Source organism: Pseudophryne corroboree, chromosome 8 (assembly GCF_028390025.1).
Source record: "Pseudophryne corroboree isolate aPseCor3 chromosome 8, aPseCor3.hap2, whole genome shotgun sequence".
Lineage (NCBI taxonomy): Eukaryota > Metazoa > Chordata > Amphibia > Anura > Myobatrachidae > Pseudophryne > Pseudophryne corroboree.
The window spans coordinates 174,148,999-174,156,295 of record NC_086451.1 but is presented as its reverse complement, the minus strand read 5'-3'; the positions used below and the strand labels follow the sequence as shown (position 1 = coordinate 174,156,295).

At 47.5% G+C, this 7,297-nt stretch overlaps 1 non-coding gene across 1 annotated transcript; it reads left to right on the top strand.

The window, feature by feature from the left end:
• Window positions 1-6,836: 6,836 nt before the first annotated feature.
• LOC134951181 (U1 spliceosomal RNA) lies at window positions 6,837-7,003 on the top strand. Its single transcript, XR_010183969.1, has one exon. It is a non-coding gene; the product is annotated as a U1 spliceosomal RNA (small nuclear RNA).
• The last annotated feature ends 294 nt before the right edge of the window (window positions 7,004-7,297 follow it).

The window sequence follows — 7,297 nt, the reverse complement described above, 5'->3', positions numbered from 1 at the left end:
AACACAGGCACTGCAGGGTGCAGGGCACGGGGGGGGGGCACCCTGGGCAGCATAAATTCCTCACAAAAGGCTGGAAAAAGTGGACATTAGTGCCTGGGCACTGTCCTTACCCCGCTAGCGTAATTAATTATTTCTGAGCAGGACAGATACGCGCCATTACAGTAGCGGGGCTTCTTCCTCACCTCACCAGAACATCTTTAGAGCATTACAAGTCTATCACTATAGAGTTTATTATTTCCCAGACTGTGTACTTTTGGCGCTGGATTGTGAGCTGAAAAATCCTCTGTGTCCCTCTGACAGATTTACTGACGGTCTGTCCCCCATAAGCCGATGTGTCTGTGGGTACTTGGTACATGTGTGTCAACATGTCGATGGCTGAATGTTTTTCCCAAGAGGAAACTATATTAGGAATTCAGACATATGATGGTGGCCCTGTTGGCACCACCAATAACTGACTGGGTAAAAGTTTCAGTAATATCAGAGTAAGGTTTGATAAATCTGTGTCCCAGACACAGACGTAGAGAATAGATGTGATGTTCATGGCTATGTTTCTTTTCCCTCAGGCCCCGCGGGGTCGCAAAAATGTTATTTTGCCCAGTTACTACACACTGATACTGACACGGATACTGATTCCTATGTCGACCATAATGTTTCCTGATTAGATCCAATATTGGCAAGGAGCATTCAGTACATGATTGTGGATATTAAGGACATATTAAAATCACTGAGGACCCTGCTGTTCCTGACAAAGGGGTCTATATGTATGTATATATAGATATATAATGAAAGCTGATGTAACGTTCCTCCATCTCTGTTTGAGAAAGTCTGGGCCAGCTCGACAAGATGGTTTCAAATCCCCAAAAGGATTCTGGTTGTTTATTCATTTCCCGCCGCGGACAGAATAAAGTGGGAGTCACCCCCTGTTCTGCACGGGGCCCTGTCACAAATCCAGCGGATCGTATGCAGGAAGCTACATTATTTCTAGTTATGTAACCAAGGGTACATTACTTAGACCTGCCATTACATGTGCATGGGTGAGTAGTAGTATTCAAGAATTGGTCGAATACCTTGTCATCCGATATAGATACCTTGGAGAGATGGGATACTCCTTACGTTGTATCATATCAAGGACACTGCAGGATACTTACGTGAGACTGCAAGGGATATAGGACTCTTGAGTTCACGGGCCAATTTCATGGCAGTCTCGGATAGGAGGGCATTGTGGATTCACCAAGAGAATGCTGATGCTGACTCCAAGAAGAAAGGGAGTCCCTTCCCTATGAAGGTGAAGCGTTGTTTGGTGACTGCCTAGTTAATTTGATCTCGGCAGCTCCCGCAGGTAAGTCAACCTTCTTGCCCTATGTTCCCTCCCAACGGATGAAGACGCATCATTATCTGATGCAGTCATTTCGGCCCAATAGATATGCAAGAAGTTAAGATTCCCCTTTCTTTGCAGGTAGAGGAAGGAGAAGAGGGAAGAGGTCTGCATCCTCTTCAAGATCGCAGGAGCAGAGATCATCCTCTGCTTCTGCCAAATCCACCGCATGACGCTGGGGCTCTCTTGCAGGAGCCCGCACCAGTGGGGGCACGTCTAAAACTCTTCAGTCAGTTCTGGATTCATTCGGACATGGACTCGTGTGTTTTACAAATAGTGTCCCAAGGGTACAAACTGGGGTTTCAAGACGTTCCCCCTCACCGATTGTTCAAATCGGCTTTAGTCAGCAGGGAGAAGGTTTTTATTCAAGCCTCTTCGTGGTCCCTAAGCCGGACAGCTCAGTCAGACCAATCTGAAATCTGAAATCCCTCAATTTCTACCTAAGGAAATTAAATTTCAAGATGGAATCTCTCAGTGCAGTGATCTCCAGTCCAGAGGAAGGAGATTTCATGGTTTTGGTAGACATAAAGGATGCCTACTTACATGTTCCCATTTAGCCTCTGCATCAAGCTACCTGAGGTTTGCAATTCAGTATTGTCATTACCAATTTCAGACATTGCCGTTTGGTCTGTCCACGGCTCTGAGGATTTTCACCAGGGTGATCGCAAGCAAGGAGTAACAATTATCCCGTACTTGGATGATCTTTTGATAAAGGCGAATTCCAGGGACCAGTTAGTGCAAAACATTGCACTCTCCCTGACAGTTCTTCAACAACATAGTTGGCTCCTAAACTTGCCAAAATCGCAGTTGGTCCCAATGACGCGGTTGTTGTTTTTGGGAGTGATACTGGACACAGAAGAGGTTTTCTTCCAGTGGAAAGGCTCTGGAGATCCAGAGTCTGGTCAAACAAATTCTGAAACCAGCAAGAGTGTTAATCCATCAATGCATTTGGTTGCTGGGTAAGATGGTTGCGGCCTACGAGCCCATTCAGTTTGGCTGGTTCCATGCCAGAGTGTTCCAGTGGGACCTGTTGGACAAGTGGTCCGGATCCCACCTACACACGCACCGGAGGATAATCCTGTCTTCCAAGACCAGAATCTCACTCCATTGGTGGCTGCACAGTGCTCACCTCCTAGAGGGGCGAAGGTTCGGGATCCAGGACTGGATCCTAGGGACCATGGATGCAACCCTCCGAGGCTGGGGAGCAGTCACACAGGGGGAAAACGTCCAAGGAAGATGGTCAAGTCGGGAAAGTTGTCTCCACATAAATGTTCTGGAGTTAAGGGCCATTTAATAACTGCAGACACAGTACGCACTGGGACGGGTGCCCAGCATCCTCTACGGAATAAGAGAAAAGGATTTACCTGTAGGTATTAAAATCCTATTTTCTCTAACGTCCTAGAGGATGCTGGGGACTCCGTAAGGACCATGGGGATAGACGGCTCCGCAGGAGACATGGGCACTTTAAGAAAGACTTTAGTTCTGGGTGTGCACTGGCTCCTCCCTCTATGCCCCTCCTCCATACCTCAGTTTTATACTGTGCCCAGTGGAGACTGGGTGCTTTTCAGGAGCTCTCCTGAGCTTTCTGACAAAGTATTTTGTTAGGTTTTTAATTTTCAGGAAGCACTGCTGGCAACAGACTCCCTGCATCGAGGGACTGAGGGGAGAGAAGCAGCCCTACTCTCCGAGTTGCAAGGTCCTGCTTCTTAAGCTACTGGACACCATTAGCTCCAAAGGGATTGGTACGCAGGATCTCACCCTCGCCGTCTGTCCCAGAGCCGCGCCGCCGTCCCCCTCGCAGAGCCGGAAGATAGAAGCCGGGTGAGTATGAGAAGAAAAGAAGACTTCAGAGGCGGCAGAGGACTTCATGATCTTCATTGAGGTAACGCACAGCACTGCAGCTGTGCGCCATTGCTCCCATACACCTCACATACTCCGGTCACTGTAAGGGTGCAGGGCGCAGGGGGGGCGCCCTGGGCTGCAATATAAACCTTTTTGGCAGAAATATAACATATATATACAGCTGGGCACTGTATATATGTATGAGCCCCCGCCAATTGTACAGTTTAAGCAGGACAGAAGCCCGCCGCCGAGGGGGCGGGGCTTCTCCCTCAGCACTCACCAGCGCCATTTTTTCTCCACAGCACCGCTGAGAGGAAGCTCCCCGGACTCTCCCCTGCTTATACCACGGTAGACAAGAGGGTTGAAAAGAGAGGGGGGGGGGGGCACATAATTTGGCGCAAATTACTTACAGCAGCGCTACTGTGCAAACATTAAGTTACTGTGCTATTCCTGGGTTATATAGCGCTGGGGTATGTGCTGGCATACTCTCTCTCTGTCTCTCCAAAGGGCAGAGCCGGCCATAGGCATAGGCAAACTAGGCAATTGCCTAGGGCATTTGATATGCCTAGGGGCATCAGCAACTTCTGCTGATTAAAATGATATGCGGCATGCCTATATTCTGTGTGTAGCATTTCATATGCAGATACAGCCACAGTCTCACACAGTATATAGGCGTGCTGCATATCATTTTAATCGGCAGAAGCTGCGTGTGCATCCTAACAACATAGCAATGCAAATAAGATGCATTTTAATAAAAAAAAGGTGCCCCAACGTTAGCATTGAGGCAAGATTTATGAGGACACATCTGTATCCAAGCAGAGGCAGAGGTCACAGTGTTAGTGGCAGTGTGAGTGCTGTGTGCATGTGAGTGGGTTGATTGTGCAGTAGTGTTCGGAATATGAGTAAGGAGCATTATGTGTGTCATGTAAAAATGCATTAATAATGTGCAACATATGGGTAAGGGGCACTATGTGTGTCATTATGTGTATAAGGGCATTAATAATGTGCGGCATATGTGTAAGGGACATTGGTGGTCATTTCGAGTTGTTCGCTCGGTAATTTTCTTCGCATCGCAGCGATTTTCCGCTAATTGCGCATGCGCAATGTTCGCTCTGCGACTGCGCAAAGTAAATTTGCTATGCAGTTAGGTATTTTACTCACGGCATTACGAGGTTTTTTCTTTGTTCTGCTGATCGTAGTGTGATTGACCGGAAGTGGGTGTTTCTGGGCGGAAACTGGCCGTTTTATGGGTGTGTGTGAAAAAACGCTGCCGTTTCTGGGTAAAACGCGGGAGTGTCTGAAGAAACGGGGGAGTGTCTGGGCGAACGCTGGGTGTGTTTGTGACGTCAAACCAGGAACGAAACTGACTGAACTGATCACAGTTGTCGAGTAAGTCTGGAGCTACTCAGAAACTGCTAAGAAGTGTCTATTCGCAATTCTGCTAATCTTTCGTTCGCAATTTTGATAAGCTAAGATTCACTCCCAGTAGGCGGCGGCTTAACGTGTGCAATGCTGCTAAAAGCAGCTTGCGAGCTAACAACTCGGAATGAGGGCCATTATGTGTAAAAGGGCATTAATAAAGGTTGTCATAATGTGTAAGACGCATTATGTTTATAAGGACATTAGTGATGTCTCATATGTGTAAGGGGCATTACTGTGTGGAATTATGTGTATAAATGCATTACTAATGTGTGGCATTATGTGTATAAGGTGCTCTAATATGTAGCGTTGCGTATAGAAAGGGCATTTACTGTGTCGTCTAATGTGAATAAAGAGCAATAGGGTGTGGTGTAATGTAAATAAGGAGCAATTCAGTGTGATGTAATGTGAATAAGGAGCACTACTGTGAGAAGTAACGTTTATAAGGTAAAGTAATACTACTGTGGGATGTAATGTGAATTATGGACACTATCGCGTGATCAAATGTGAATAAAATTGCAGTACTGTGTGGCGGAATTTTAATTGGGGGTACTACTACTATTGTGAGGACATGCCCATTGCCAGCAAAAACACACCCCTTTTTGGACTGTGCGCCAAATGTGCGAACTGTTCCTGTTTAAAATATAGGGGGTACAAACACCAAAATAAGTACTGTTATGGGTGAGGGTTGATGGTGCTGGGAAAGAGGTGCAAGGTCAGAGGCGGAACCAGCGGTGGTGCTAGGGGGCACCAGGCAAAATCTTGCCTAGGGCATCATATTGGTTAGGGCCAGCTCTGCCAAAGGGCCTTGTGGGGGAAATGTCTTCAGTAAAAGCATTCCCTGTGTGTGTGGTGTCTGTACGCGTGTGTCGACATGTCTGAGGAAGAAGGCTATATTAGAGAGGAGCGGGAGCAAATGAATGTGGTGTCTCCGCCGACACCTGATTGGATGGATATGTGGAATGTTTTAAATGCTAGTGTAAACTCATTGCACAAAAGATTAGACAAGGCTGAAGCTTTGGGACAGTCAGGGTCTCAACCCATGCCTGATCCTATGTCGCAGGGACTGTCAGGGTCTCATAAGTGCCCACTATCCAGATTGTTGACACAGATACCGACACGGATTCTGACTCCAGTGTCGATTACGATGATGCAAAGTTACAGCCAAAATTGGCAAAATACATTTGATATATGATTATGGCAATAAAAGATGTTTTGCACATCACAGAGGAGCCCCCTATCCCTGACAAGAGGGTACATATGTACAAGGGAAAGAAGCCTGAGGTAACCTTTTCCCCTCACACGAGCTGAACGAGTTATGTGAAAAAGCTTGGGATTTCCAAAAGGATTCTTATGGCGTATCCTTTCCCATCAACGGATAGGTTACGATGGGAATCCTCCCCTTGGGTGGACAAAGCATTAACACGCTTATCCAAGAAGTTAGCCCTCCCGTCCCAGGATACGGCTACCCTCAAAGAGTCTGCTGACCGCAAACAGGAGATTACCCTGAAGTCCATTTATACACATTCAGGTACCTTACTCAGACCGGCAATTGCGTCGGCCTGGGTGTGTATGTGTAGTGCTGTAGCGGCATGGACGGATACTCTAGATAAGGATACTATTTTATTGCCCCTGGGGCATATAAGAGATGCTGTCCTATATATGTGTGTATGCAAACTACAGGTGGTGCTGCATGGCTCACACCCTTTTACTTGTCTTGTAGAGCAACTCTGGAGCTGTTACTGGGTCCAGCTGCTGCAAGAAATCAGCTTGAATGCTTCAGGGGCTGGGGCATGGCCAACATGAGCCCCACACTGATGGGGGTGTATAAAGCGATCTAGGGGTCATCCAAGCGCAACCCCACAAAGGCCGCCATGCCCTGCGTGACCATTTTCTCTTTTCATATGCAGACGAGGGTTGCAGCCAACTATACCCATTGCTTGGATGACATCACCATATGCGAATCCATCTGCTGCAGGCCTTCCCCCAGGAATGCTTGTACTAGTTGTTGCATTTGGTTTGTTGTTTGGGGGTGCTTCAGTATTAGGCAGCCTTCTGCCCTCACACATTCGTCTGAAAATGTGTTCTCCCTGCAGTTGTTGTCCCCAGATGAGAGTTCCCTTGTGCTGCCTCAGTTGAATCTCCTTTACTTGACGGAGGTGTGCCTGAGCAGCGGCCCTCCCCAGCCCTATCTCAAATCATACTTATTTTGCTTAGGTGATACCATGGTCATGAAGATTGTTTTCCCAGGGTGAGGTTCATTCATTGCATTCTGGGTATGCTGACCTCTGTGATTTCCCCAAATGTGGGAATCTCGACTGCATAATTTGTGGTAGGGGGGGGGGACTGCATTTGTGCTTTCCCCTGGTTGGCTCTGGTATAATTTAGATCTCATTGTCTCAGGTCTCTCTCCCGCCTAGTTTGCTGTCTGTTTCCACTTCTCTTTTCTTGAGCCCCTCCCTTCTATGCCCTTGCGCACTATCCTGACTTCTCCCGTCTGCTTACTTTGTGCCTTCCAACGCACAATGCGAACTACAGGTGGTGTTGCAGGGCCCACACCCTTTTATTTGCATTACAGAGCAGCTCTGGAGCTGTTACAGTGCCCAGCTGCTGCAAGAAATCAGCTTGAATGCTTCAGGGGCTGGGGCATGGCCAACATGA